Here is a 15187-nt window from a genome sequence, read left to right on the forward strand (position 1 = left end):
CTGTGTGGTGGACATAACCACGGAGTTCTATTTTTGCCTGTTGTCTGAATTAGTCATTTACAATAGAAGAACTTTTCTTAACTATTCATAATAATTCTGCTCATGTTTCATTAAGAAAAGAAAGGCATTACTAAATAAGTGACCAAGCAATAGAATTCCTTGGTTGTGTTGACTTTAGTTAGATGTAAGGAACAAAGCCTATCCGAAACAGTAGGTCAAAAGTCATCCACAAAGTAACACTAAGTCGAGTATTTTACTTACATGGCGGAACAAAAGTAAAGCTTGAAGAGCTTGCTGGGTGACGTCAAGCGGTTCATTTACGTAGCAAGAATCCTGAGGATTTACGGGTTTATTCTATAGCAACCTTGTCAGTCCCACCTGTAGATGGCACCACAACATTGCTTACATCTCCCACAAACGACCTTATATAAAGTCTCCGGGTTGTGCATGTAAGGTTTATATGTGCGGACACTACGTCTCTCCGAGTTCCAACACTTTGTTGTTGTTGGTTGAGGGGCGACGACGATCGAGGGATCGGCTGCGCCCCGGCTTCCCGATCAACACTTAGTTTAATGACTCGTTTAGAGGTGCGTCTCCTTGTCAGAAATTAGAATAAGCATGCACCGTAACCTATTTTATTTGAATAACTCAAAGTGTAGGTAATTAGATTTGGAAGGCCTGCCTTCCCCTCCTCCCCCCCCCCCCCCCTCCTCGTGAACCCAGCAAACAACGGACGACTGTGAGTAACGGACCTTAGGTAACGTCTCGCCCTTGACCAAAGCCGTCCTCCTAAAAATGATAGTACTTATAGCAACTCTTTGATCAGAGGTGAAAAAATGTACCATGGAACCCCCAATTCCCAAACGTGTTGTATTAATGAATTTGTCAAAATTGGTTAAAATGACATTCTCAGAAAATAGAAACGTAACTAATGAACCTAATCTGTCCAAATTATCTTAGGCCTAACGCGCGCTATCTTAGATCTAATATAGTACATGTGATATACTAGTCCTAAGAATATTTAAATTAGTTTTTTCGTGCACTCAGAAAAATTAAAGGTGCAAAAGGGGCTTTTGGGGGATCCAATAGTTCATTTTTGTATGTTTGACTAAATAGTTGCTGCAAGTACTGCCATTTTTGGTGGATGAGTTGTTGACAGTGTTATGTATGTGGCACTGGTCAGGCGACTGTGAAGCACAAGTCAGGCGACTGTGAAGCACCAGTCAGGCGACTGTGAAGCACAAGTCAGGCGACTGTGAAGCACAAGTCAGGCGACTGTGAAGCACAAGTCAGGCGACTGTGAAGCACAAGTCAGGCGACTGTGAAGCACAAGTCAGGCGACTGTGAAGCACAAGTCAGGCGACTGTGAAGCACAAGTCAGGCGACTGTGAAGCACAAGTCAGGCGACTGTGAAGCACCAGTCAGTCGTTCCTTTCGTGTCAGGCTTGGTACCACTCTCTCTGCCTCTTTTCAGCAATACGAAGGTGTGCCCCAAGATAGTGTTCTGAGCACTACTCTTTTTCTGGTTGCCCTCAATGGTCTTCTTTCCTCCCTTTCTTCTGACATCTTCTCCGCTCTTTATGTCGACGATCTTAGTCTTTGCTGTCGAGATGATGATTCGCCTTTCCTTCAACGACAGCTTCAACTTGCGATTGATGCCGTGTCATCTTGAGCCACCAATCATGGCTTCAGGTTCTCTACAACTAAGACTTGTGCTATGACTTTTACTCGAAAGCATGTCGTCCTCCGTCCTTCTTTGTCACTTTATGGTCATCTCCTTGTGTATAAAGATTCCGCGAAGCTTTCTGGGGTTAATCTTTGACACTCGTTTGTCTTGGTCGCCCCATATCTCTTACCTCCGTGTTAAATGTTCTAAGCTCCTTAACCTACTTAAGGTTCTGTCACATACTTCTTGGGGAGCGGATAGGTGAATGCTCCTCTTTTTGCACTCCTCTCTCGTCCTGTCTAAAATCGATTATGGCTGCCCTGCTTACTCTTTTGCTTTTCCTTCTACTCTCCGCCGTCTTGATCCTTAGCACCATACTGGGTTGAGCCTCACTCTGGTGTCTTTCGTTGTACTCCTTCCCTCAGCTTGTACGCTGACACTGGCTTCCTGTCTCTCTAGGACCGCCGAGATCGCTACTGTCTTCGTTACTTTGCGCGATCCTTACAGCATCCTCACTCTCGCCTGAGTCGTGCTTTGACTTTTCCCCTTCCTGTAGTTCCTGTTCCCCCTTCATCACCTCCCTCTTTCTGTCTGGTTGTCTTGCCTGCAACATTCTCTTTCGGTTAGTATTACTAATATTTCTCCTCGTGTTGTTCCGTCCTTGCCCCTGTGGAGGGTCCCCCTTCCTGAATATTGCAAATCCCTGACCCACATCATTGAAGCTTTTACCCCTCCTACAGTTTTGAAACGCCTTTTCCTTGAACACTTTTCTTCACATTCCCGCTCAGTTTCCATCTTCACCGATGGGTCTAGGTCTGTGGACGGTGTAGGCTACTGTGTTGTTTTTCTTGACCACAACAATATGTGTCGTCTGCCTCCGGAGACTAGCATCTTCACGGCATATCTTTATGCTATTATCTATGCTCTTCGTCTCCTGCTTTCTCGCTGTCAAACCTCCTTTGTGGTTGTAGTAGACTCTCGCAGTGCCCTCATGGCTCTGGAGTCCTTTAATCCAGTCCATCCGGTGGTCGTCGAGATTCAACATTTGGTTGTTTCTTATCTCCAGTAGATTTAAGACAGTCGAGTTTTGCTGGGTTCCCAGCCATATTGGTGTCTCTTTAAATGAGCGTGTGGATGCTGCCACTAAGGAAGCTATCCGCACTTGTCCCATCTCCCGTAAAGGTATTCCTTACTCCGACTTTTACCCAGTTATTCATTTCTCCATCCTTACCCGTTGGCAGGGTTGGTTGTATTCTGTTACTGGTAACAAACTTAAGAGTAGTGTGTCCCCGCAGCCTTCCTCCTATCATCGTAACCGGCGGTGGGAAACAGCTCTGGCAAGGCTGTGTATTGGTAATACACGCTTAACTCACGGACATTTAATGGAGCGCCGCCCTGCTCCTTATTGTCCTAACTGTATTGTCCCTCTTACAGTTGTGCATATCCTTGTCGAATGTCCTGATTTCCAGGACGAGCGTGTATCTTGTTTTCCGATCGTCACCCGCGGTCATTTTTCCCTCAATAGAATTCTTGGTGAATCGGATACTTTTGATATCGTTCGCCTTATGCGTTTCTGTTCTCATATTGGCATCCTTGGTGATATTTAGCGCCCTCTGATTATTCCGCACATTTGATGGTGCTACATAGCCTTCCCGGCTTGGTGCCTTCTTTGATAATTACTTACCAGTCAGGCGACTACGAAGCACTAGTCAGGGTACTGTGAAGCACTAGTCAGGGTACTGTGAAGCACTAGTCTGGTACTGTGAAGCACTAGTCAGGGTACTGTGAAGCACTAGTCAGGGGACTGTGAAGCACTAGTCAGGAGACTGTGAAGCACTAGTCAGGGGACTGTGAAGCACTAGTCAGGGAACTGTGAAGCACTAGTCAGGGGACTATGTAGCACCAATGCACTTCAGTATCATTCAGTTCTATAACACGTAGTTCTAATTGATAGTAAGATCCAGGTGATATCAATGACTTAATGGAGAGTAGAGTAGAGCTACAGCTCGCCCTGAATTTTCGCACTAGGCTCTGGCCAAGCTCCCAGTAGGTCGTCTCTGCCAAGCTCCCAGTAGGTCGTCTCTGCCAAGCTCCCAGTAGGTCGTCTCGGCCAAGCTCCCAGTAGGTCGTCTCTGCCAAGCTCCCAGTAGGTCGTCTCGGCCAAGCTCCCAGTAGGTCGTCCCGGCCAAGCTCCCAGTAGGTCGTCCCGGCCAAGCTCCCAGTAGGTCGTCTCTGCCAAGCTCCCAGTAGGTCGTCTCTGCCAAGCTCCCAGTAGGTCGTCTCTGCCAAGCTCCCAGTAGGTCGTCTCTGCCAAGCTCCCAGTAGGTCGTCTCGGCCAAGCTCCCAGTAGGTCGTCCCGGCCAACCTCCCAGTAGGTCGTCCCGGCCAAGCTCCCAGTAGGTCGTCCCGGCCAACCTCCCAGTAGGTCGTCTCTGCCAAGCTCCCAGTAGGTCGTCTCTGCCAAGCTCCCAGTAGGTCGTCTCTGCCAAGCTCCCAGTAGGTCGTCCCGGCCAAGCTCCCAGTAGGTCGTCCCGGCCAACCTCCCAGTAGGTCGTCCCGGCCAAGCTCCCAGTAGGTCGTCCCGGCCAAGCTCCCAGTAGGTCGTCCCGGCCAACCTCCCAGTAGGTCGTCCCGGCCAAGCTCCCAGTAGGTCGTCCCGGCCAAGCTCCCAGTAGGTCGTCCCGGCCAAGCTCCCAGTAGGTCGTCCCGGCCAACCTCCCAGTAGGTCGTCCCGGCCAAGCTCCCAGTAGGTCGTCCCGGCCAACCTCCCAGTAGGTCGTCCCGGCCACATCTTTCTTCTCTGGTTATTTACTTTATGAATTATAACAGATTTTCGCTTATTGCTGCCATAAATATTTAATTAGGGCTGCCATATTTATTACATAATAAATAATTTACAGTATGCAATAGCCAGATTTACCTCACAATCCGAATTTTGTTTTATATACAACTTTTCCAATACTTTATTTCATTATAATATATATTTTTTTCTTATTTAGTGTGTGTGTGTGTGTGTGTGTGTGTGTGTGTGTGTGTGTGTGTGTGTGTGTGTGTGTGTGTGTGCGTGCGTGCAGAAGCACCACATTTCCAATGGTGAAAATATTGCAATATTTTCACCTTTACAGATGTGGTTATTCTGCATTAATGTAATAGGTGTAACGTAATGTAGTAAATCATACATAATTGTGTACCGTTACATATTAACTAGTCATATACTACGCAAAATACCCATGGAGATGTGGAGACTGGTGTAGAGGTGGGGCTGAAAAGTGTTACTGTACTTGCTTATTAGGTCGGGATTCTCACATACAGAAGTTTAGGTATACACACATGTGATCACTTCAAGCTGGAGAGAATGAGACGTTGAGTACAACACCTCAACCGGACAGCTTCTTCACCGTGTTCGTCTTTCCCTTCAACATCTCCGAGTTTACATCAAAGACATCATTTTATCATTCAACTCCCAGTGCATGTGATTATCATGTTTGTGTTTGTGTGTTCTAGTCATTCAAAGAATTCTTCAGTTTAGAGGGGCATTCCGAGTCGCATCTAGAGTCAGATTCAGCAGTAGGCTCTGTTCGCGTCTGCCACTATATACACAAAACTCTTGCATCCCTATAGATTCTCCCCCGCATGGTTTTCGTATTCCCTCGACTCTCTTCAGTGGCGGTAATAGCGGATCAGAAACCCTATTGAATGCGGCAGAGCAGCTGGAAACAGCTTCAAAAACTTTCCCAGTGGGCTCAATATCCAAGAGCAACTCCGATTCATCATCATCAATGTTGAGTCGACGTTGATTTAGCGTGGAGCCTACGCCACTCTTGGATATTGTGCCACCGGGTAGAAGCTCATTTGTACAGCTATTGATATGATCGCCTGTTGCGAGGAGAAAACATTATGCAAAGTGCAAACACAACGTTTATCTCAGCTTGGCCAATATTGAAGCTCATTGTCAATTGCGTCTACAAATTAAGATGAAGCACTTAAAAATATAGAACAAATAATTGTTGTGTGTAATTATAAAAATTATTATTCATTTAAATGCTGTGTTTTACAAAGCAAAAACCTTTTTGTCATTCATTACGAGGACCACCTTCATGAGGAGTAGATTTGAGATCGTAAAGGCAGCCTCTTGTGACTAGGCTGTGGGGCCGTTATGAGATTCTCAAACGCTTCAATATTATTGGTTTCTCTCGTTTGCTTAAAAAAAGTACCGTCTGAGTATTGATCCACAAATGTTATCAGTCGTGCTGTAAGTATCCCACAGATCTGATTTAACACCAAGACGCTAAAACGACAATAAATACATAAGAGCTCAGACTAAAAACATTTAAAAGGTCGGACATTTAGCCCGACCCAAGTTTATTAGGCGAGTGTAAGTGTCTTCTCTAGACCCAGTGACTTGCCTATACGTGCCAAAAAATATCGGGTCTTAAACTTCCTCTTCAGTACATTCATGTGCCAGTTATGAAAACTATAATTTATTTTATATTTCCATGTTAATTATCATTTTTCCTAGAAAACTAGTCATAAATCAACTCAAATCCTCACCATGCATGATAGTCCGAACCCCTCAATCTAGCAGCTTTAGCGGTTGTCATAAGCAAATATTCTTATACTGATATATACATATATATAGATATATAAATATACAATGTAATACACCCACTTCAGAATACCTGTATACCACATACTCACACAGGTTAATCTTTCCCATTACGTTTTCATTCCAAAGGAAACGTGACGACTCGTTCATGAGGAAACAGGGGTTAATGTGCGCGAACCGGATTTTTTGTTTTTTTATTCTTTATTGGATATTTAATAAGGAAAGTGAAATTCAGCATCTTTCCGTGATCCTCTGCTTTCTCCTGAGCGAGGACGGTCAGCATCACCAGGGATGACGAGGAAAGGTTACAAATAAAATGTGTAACATAGCAATCATGTCTTTCAGCGTAAGTTAAAGCCTATAGTCTCCAGTGACGGTCTGTTATAAAGAGATTTAAGGTAACGTAGTTCTCGACTCTCACCATTACGACGCCTTAAAAACTTCATCTCTGTTTTAGGTCTTTCCGGTAGCCTCCTTACCCCATCTCACTTGTCAGTCTCTGTGAGGCTCGTCTCTTGCCACCTTCAATACATTATGCATCTATTCGCGTAGTTTATTATGTAGAATCATCTTCCATGCAAAGATAGAACAAATCATATATAAGAGTTTTTTAATAAATGTTCCAAATGTATTATATATCCCTCCTGTTTTCTGATAGGCCTTCAGCAGCAATATTTTATTGGTTTGAAATGTTAATGTAACACGTACAGAAGTCTAATAGGCTTAAATTTTCATTTATGCAATGAGACATGTTTTTATTTTACTGAACATAATGAAACATTGAATATTACTGTGATATGTTTCATATTTCCAGCTTTTCTCATTGTTTCTAGAAGGAAACTTTTCTAGAATGATCTCTCTCGTTTGAAATTTTGTTCCATTGTTCTCGGTAGATAATAAAGACAAAATACTATACAATCAAACACAACCTGTATCTAGGGGGAAAAGCCAGAGGCATCAAGCTTGGTTCACGGCAATGGCCATAGTGCAGACGTTCACGTGATAAAATCATACGAACTTCAGCCTTATAGACCAATGTGCGTGTCGGCTTTATTATTTTTGTTTTTACCTGCCTCGACCTCCGTATCTCTCCTGCCTTGATTGTTGAACTACCTTGTTAGTACCTTGGAGCAGATGTTTATATATAGATTTATAGTGAATTGATTCTCTGGTGAAATTGCATTCATTTGAAATAGCAGAAGCGAATGAGGTAGTGTAGTATGAGCCCTAAGTCGACTTAGCTCTGCCCCTTAGAGGTGGGGTGATGTCGCACCTCAGCCCATCCCTGTATCCCTTGTGACCGCTTGACAACATCACTCGCAGGCATACACTACCATTCAGTAATACTTGTATTCACATTTTATATGCACGATTTACCCTTCATTTTCTGTTACGTTTGTATATCGAGTCATATCTTAGGTGTTCACCTTCCTCGATTGGTTGTTGACTCCCAGCGTCATTTTAGGTATTAATACAACGTGTCCACCATGTAACCTTTTCGAAGTTTTAAATCGCAGCATAATATTTATATAAAAAAAATTATAAATGAACTCGTGTCACTCAAGAGAAACAAATATGCATAATACGCACACTACGTATACTGAATGTTTGCTTCTGATGATTTGTTTTCAATTTATCCTAATGCTCGTATACAAGTAATGTTGTGATTCCAAGCTTCTTAAAGATTTCGTCTGACGGTTTATTATTATTATTATCAACTGCCTCGAGAACTGTTGTTAGCGGTCATATGTGCAATCAAACTACAAACATTTATATTTTGGATCCTTTTTGTACCTTTGTTGTATAGCCAAACAAAAAAGGGTGAAATAGGATTAGATTTGTTTGTTTGTTTACTTGAAGCCTAAGTTCGGGGATACGATGACATAAGAATTGAAACTTGAGCAGTTGGATTCTTCTCGCTGTGTGACAATACATATAAATCGTGTATTCTCTCTTTTTCAAGATATTTATGTATATGTATTCACTGAATGCTCATATACATGTATATATTCACTAAGTGATTTGTATGCATAAATGAATAACGAGTGGATTTGGATTATACACATGTATTCACTAGATATTAGTCAATGTGTTCGCTGAATAGTGATATGCATGAGCTGTATATACTGGTGATACATGATATATGTATTCTCCCATTACTGATGAAGAAATGTGTTCACAATGATGAATGATATACATAAATATGCATTGATTTTATAATACATATTAAGTGTGGTTATACACATTAATTAAATGATTGATTGGTTTTATACATGTACATATACTACAAACCTAAATGGTGGTGATTTGCAAAAAAGTATTCGTTCACTGGAGGTAATATACATCATATATGTGTTCACTCAACTTCCTAAGCCACTATTGTATCGGCATTTATTCTGTTGGGCTGATAAGACTTGCTAATTCTCCGCCACATTCCTCAAGCTGTCTTCTGTTTATTCCCCCCCCCCCCCCCCCATAAAAAATCCTTCCCCACTCATCTCAAAAACTATGCGGAGAAATAAACCCAACCGTTGAGTACTCTCTTGTTTTATTGGACCAGCCTGAGAAGTCTGTAACAGTGACTGGAAAACAGTTATTGGACAACCACATCTGAAATGAAAGTGGCGAGGTACTGAAGCGTCCTGGGCCGTTACCATGTCACATGTGTGGACTGAAAGTGATTAGGTATCGGGGGCCCCCTTGGTGCCTTATTAAGTCACATGTATTTGTTTTTCTTTCGCTCTTTATTGAGTAATATGCAATATGTCATATATACAACAATTTAAAAGGGAAATACTACAATTATATGAATGTATATAATAAGTTGGTGGATTGGCAGGCCTAATATATAGATTCGTTTTGAATCTGTTGGGAATTAATAACAAAATTATTCCTCCATTGTTCTTCAGTGCGTTTGTGCCATGTTGTAGTGCAGCTAATTTTGCATGTGTGGAGCAAAGCGAGTTATTCAGTCTTACACACTTGTGGTCTGTGTACATATGTTGTCTTTGTATATTCTACAGGCTGCTGCAGTGCTCCCGTGACTCGAATGGGACGTGAGCGAATCACTACTCCAGGAAAATTAGAATGTCATCAGTGAGTCGTGTGTAAGGTTTTTCATTCATGAACAGAGGAATTGGATGGATGAATAACCATTTAGTCATTGTTTGAGGTCGAGTTGCATGAACACTGGCCAAATGCTCGTTAATCAAACCGCCTGTTTATGAATTAAAAACGTTTTACACACGACTCGCTGATGACGTTGGAACATTGCTTCTATTTCGTTCTATATTTGAATCACACTTCTATAAGTGCTTCACCCACGTACTACAAATACAAATAATTGCCAGTTGAACCTAAACATCTAACCTCACCTACGCTTAACTATACTGAAATATAATAGTAGATACGAATATGTTGTCAAATGGGAAATTAACTATTTTAGAAGGCTGTAATAATCACTTGTAAAAAATTGTCTAAAGTGTGTTATTTGCCTCACAGTTTTCGTATTGATAAGAAAATTGCTATGGAGAGCTATACACAAAATTCTAGTATATAATAATATTAATTACTATTTGAGAAAAAATATATTGATACCCAGTACGTTAAAATTGCAGTGTGTTTATTGTATTTTATTGTATGTTGGTCGTTGTTTGTACGAGCCTAATGAGCGGAATTAACGACCATTTGATCAATGTTTATGGGGAAACGAGGTGGCGTAGGCTAAAGTTTAGACGAACAAGAACAGTCTGAGGACGGGTTCTGTGACGTGAAGACGTCATTGTGGTGAGTCCCGCCGAATAACAGGTTGACAGGTGCTTATGATAACATTACTTATATCTAGAAACCTATTGTTTGTGATTAGTGACATGATAATTTATCACTAGAAATTTATTGTTCGTGCTCATGTCTGCTAGAGCAAAACAATTTTGTTCTGGTGCGCATTGTGAAGTGTGAACTCACAAGTGAAATGTGAACATAGAGGAAGAAACGGAGCTTCAATAAGCAGAGTTGAACCAGCAACCCATCCTGGAATGGGGGGAGGGGTAAGTGAACATTTACAGTATTGCGCCAAAATTGGTATTGATTTGAGCTTCATGATTAGGGATCAAAACCATACATAAACCCAGTGTTCTAATATATGTCGAAACCGCAGTATTTGTAAGAATAAATGCACTATTGACTGGCTAGTGACTGGTAGCCTCAATTCAAGGCCAAGTTGAAAGGACTTGACGAGGGTTAAAAGGTAATGGTAAACTTTAGGCTATAGGGATAAAGGGTAGGCTATAGACCACTGTTTGGAACCTGGGTGTCAGCTGGTCTTAGCGCTTTATTAATAGTATTATTATTTATTAATATATTCATAATAATAAATGCATACTAAGTACGACACATATATTGAGGCTACGAGCGTAGCGTCATCCTGTAACTACACTTGAGTGAATACTTGAAAGGAAGACACTACTGCGCAAAGTGTTTCGGGCAGAACTTTCTGGTTCGGTTGAGTCTCTGTGAATATAAAAAATTATTTAGAAGGCACTACTTTGGTCTACTATGCAAGGCCCGATCACTGCGGCTATCAACCGTAACTAACTGTAAATTGTAAATTATATCACTCCAGCTAAAACGTATTGAGGGGAAGAGACAAGGGAGGGAGAGAGAGAGAGGAGGGATAGGGAAGAAAGAAGGGAAAGAGAGGGAGAGATGGGGGGGAGAGAGAGGTCTACATGACCAAGCTGACCGTTACACTCTCACCCGTCCACTCGCCTTCCCCAGCCCCACTCACCTTCCCCAGCCACCCCCCCCCCCCCCCCCTCACCCGTCCACTCACCTCCCCCAGCCCCTTCACCCGTCCACTCACCTTCCCCAGCCCCACGCACCTTCCCCAGCCACCCCCACCCCCTCACCCGTCCACTCACCTCCCCCAGCCCCTTCACCCGTCCACTCGCCTTCCCCAGCCCCACTCACCTTCCCCAGCCACCCCCCCCCCTCACCCGTCCACTCACCTCCCCCAGCCCCTTCACCCGTCCACTCACCTTCCCCAGCCCCACGCACCTTCCCCAGCCACCCCCCCCCTCACCCGTCCACTCACCTCCCCCAGCCCCTTCACCCGTCCACTCACCTTCCCCAGCCCCACGCACCTTCCCCAGCCACCCCCCCCCCTCACCCGTCCACTCACCTCCCCCAGCCCCTTCACCCGTCCACTCACCTCCCCCAGCCCCTTCACCCGTCCACTCACCTCCCCCCCCCCATCACCCGTCCACTCACCTTCCCCAGCCCCCCTCACCCGTTCACTCACCTCACCCGTCCACTCAACTTCCCCAGCCCCCCCCCCTCACCCGTCCACTCGCCTCCCCCCTCACCCATCAGCGAGCCACACCTGCGAGTGCGTTAACATGTGTGCTGAGCCTAGCTGCGCCCCGGTGTGGTGAGCACTGAGCGCCGGTGAAACGCTCAGGCGACCTTTACGGCCATATCTTATTCATGCGACTGTGGCTGGTGGTGGCGGGAGCGGTCACCCGTCCAGCCAGCCTTCATTACCCGCACGTGGCCGCGGTATTTACATATAGCAGGTGCCTGGTCCGGGAGAGAGGGAGAGGGAGAGGAAAGAGTAGTTTAAATGGCAACGGAAGTGGAAAGGTGGATTGAAGAGTCTTGGAGGTAGTAGAATAAGTTCTATGAGCAAGGAACAAAAGTAGTGGTAGAGGCAGCCTTCGATGTGATGATGAGGGTCAGGGGGTAGATGGTGAGGGAGGTAGATACCTCGGGAGGCAAGGTTTGGGTCAGCAGTTGTAGGATCAGTAGAGGTGAGCTGATAGATTCACTACATTCTCTGGCCCCCATGCCAAAGAGATCAGTGACGATGTATAGCTACAATATCCATCTATACTTTGCTTTAGTTGTAAGTGTCGACTGTAATCCCCAGCAGGAAGAGCCAACCCGGGGCGGACACGGATCTCCGGCCCACCAGGTCACCAGGGTTCATCCTTAGAGGATAGGGCATGCTTTGCCTTCAATCCACTGATTAGTAAAGGTCTTTTACCAGTCACTTTCGACTGTTGCATCAGAGCAAGCACTCCGCCGCCCTGGTAAAGAGGTGTTCCAACAAGAGGGAAGACTGAAAGAGCCAAAGTCAATAAGGTGGAAAGAGCTAGAGTTGAAGAGAAAATATTGTTGATTAATCCCGTGTCCAAATGGTTTATATGTCTGGCAAATAACCCAAGTCCATTACGGGCTATTCATGCCCGTGCCACCTCTTAGGTGGCTTAATCTTTATCAATCACAAGTCCAACAACACAACCTTGGAACACCACTGTTAATGGGGTCCCACTCGGACTTAGCTCCATTAATGCTTGATTCTGATTTCCATTAGCAACACCATAATCCAAATTACGATAATTTCCACTAATACCATGTGGCTTTAACTCGCTAATGAGTCTCTCGTAAGCCAAAGTATCGTAGACTTTGCTATAGACAAGATATAAAATGTCACAATCCTTCTCACTATCAACTGCTTGAAATATACTGGGAAAGAATAAGTTTTTTAAACAAGAACGGCCCTTAGTAAAACCACATTGTAAAATCTTTATTAATCTACTATATGTTTGTCAAGATGTAAACGAATGATTTTGCGATTATCGATTCAAGTAATTTTCCTAAAATATACGTAAAGGTAATTGCATGATAATTTGACTTAAATGATCTCTCTCGATTCTTAAAAATCGGCACCACATTAGCAACCCTCCATGATTCCGGTACTCTGATCGACTCTAATAACATTGTGTAAAAAGTTTTTTAGTCCTTGGGTAGTAAATGTTCTTTTCCAATCGATTCTACCTTCAAAGTGTTGAAAATGGTTATTATTTCCCCTCAAACTTTGCTTTGACCTTTCCTAAAGACACCTTAGGGAAGATGTATTGTAGGTTCTTAAAAGCTGTCGACTTACGAAACTGTAACAGCTCTAGGTAAGGGGTCAAGAGGCTTCAATTACCTTAAAAATGTCTACACTAAGCAGTCTTAGGCAAAATTCCCAGCAATGTTTGGGAGAAATAATAGCCATATTTTATACTTAGGGTGCGAAAGTAATCAGAAAAGCACATTTACTACTTGAGAGCAAAAAAAATTTCATTGTGTAGTTTATTTAATATGCAAAATAAGGGGTCACTACTATTTGCTTTGCATTCTTTAAGAAACTTTGCAAATACTTCACCTGACCCCTGGGGATTTGTTTGTCTTTATTTTTCTATTTAAGAACTTCCTCCCTGGTAAACAATAAATAAGCCAACTTGTACTCCTCACCACCTGCAGAGATGTGTTCAGTTGCAGGGATAATATCACATTCTTCTCTAATAAATATAGTCAAAGTACCTGTTTAAAATGCAATTAATTTCCTTGTCATTATCAATTACCTGTCTCCATTTTTCAATGGCCCGGTCTTCTCCCAATTCTTTCTCTCTTTATATATCTAGAAAAAACTTAAGAATTTGCCTTTGCTTGCCCTGCTATACAACACAAACACTCGTACACAAACATTCCAGAGGCAGAGAACGATACGGATTAAGAAAGATCAAAACCAAAAATCAGAATCTTTAAGCTAAGAGATAAGAGCACGCTACCTCTGCGAAAGCAGCAAATGCCATCTAGGAAACTTAATCGGAAAGGCAACGTACACTTACTTTTGGGTGCAGGACCACTAGGTTCCTGGCTATACTTACCCGTAAAGCAACCCTTTCCGCGCCTGCCTACCGCAATGTGCTCGTCGTGAGGAACAACAGGTCCTGCTTCTGGAAAGAGAGAGAGAGAGAGGAGGATTGTGGTATTGCTTAGAGGTTAAGGCTGTAAATAGGAGAGGCGTCGCAATCGTCGGCTAGCGGCGGATAACTAGCGTAGTCACAGCAGGACCTCACCAGATGATAATCACCATGTAAACATGTGGGTGCCAGGCCAGCAATTAAGACGCCAACGTTCTGCACGAGGGGTCGCAGCCAAGATGGATGGCGACACCTGCATCCTTGTTGGATAATTAGTACCAGTCTTTTTACTGCTACTGACCCACCCAGCCAGCCTCTATTGTACTCAAGCTCCTGTTGAGAGTGAGTGTTGCCGCACTAGTACCAGTGTTCAGAACGGAAAATACGCGCATACAACAATCTCGTCTAGTTTTCCGATAATGAGGTGTTCAAGTTGCAAGTCAGATATTTACAAGGTGGGTACAGTACTTGTAGCGTGGCCAGCCCGATGCCCCCGCATCCGCCGGGGGGAGACGACGCACGTCCTGGGAGGAAAGGACACAACCAAGGCAAGATATGGACTCCCCGCTGGGACTGGGAAGGACATACCCATGGAAAGGAAAGGACGCACACACATGGGATAGGGACGGACATGGTGCAGACGGACGGACATGGAAGTTTATAGCATTACCAAAACATCTAACCTATCCTTGGCCTAACTATACACAGACTTATAATATACATTAACCTTTGTTCCCATAGCGTCTGAGACGCATGGCCCCTGGGGTAAGAGTGCCTTGGGATTTCTCAAGTAATTGGGCTCCAGGCTCATTGACGTCATCAGAGACCCAAGAGCTGCCGGTTTTTTGTTTCAGCGCCTCAGTGTGGCGATCCAGCGGGGAAACGCCTCGCCTGCGAAGCTCCTCCGCGTTCCTGTCCGGAAACGGAGGAACTTCAAGAGATTCATAACCTTTAAGCACTCATTGTATTATTAATGTACATCTTGTAACCTTTAAATATATAATAAAGCGCAAAAAACACAAAAGGAAGGGGGTGGTTGGAGAAAATCATACAGAAACTGTATTGGAGGGGACCTAAACATTCCCTCTAATGCGTTATGTGTGGTTTCCTCCGAGGCTAAGGGTCCCCTTCTTCTAGCCAGAGGTAGAAGGTCCCCTTCCCTAT

The 15187-nt window shown here is 43.9% G+C and overlaps 1 protein-coding gene across 1 annotated transcript in view; it reads left to right on the top strand.

Annotated features, from left to right (window-relative positions):
* Positions 1-10034: 10034 nt before the first annotated feature.
* LOC123774777 (uncharacterized) overlaps positions 10035-15187 on the top strand; it is a 37306-nt gene continuing 32153 nt past the window's right edge. Inside the window, exon 1 of the mRNA XM_069310806.1 lies at positions 10035-10318. The gene's annotated coding sequence lies outside the window, so the exon portion shown is untranslated. The remainder of the gene's footprint in view (positions 10319-15187) is intronic.

This window comes from Procambarus clarkii, chromosome 68 (genome assembly GCF_040958095.1).
Source record: "Procambarus clarkii isolate CNS0578487 chromosome 68, FALCON_Pclarkii_2.0, whole genome shotgun sequence".
Lineage (NCBI taxonomy): Eukaryota > Metazoa > Arthropoda > Malacostraca > Decapoda > Cambaridae > Procambarus > Procambarus clarkii.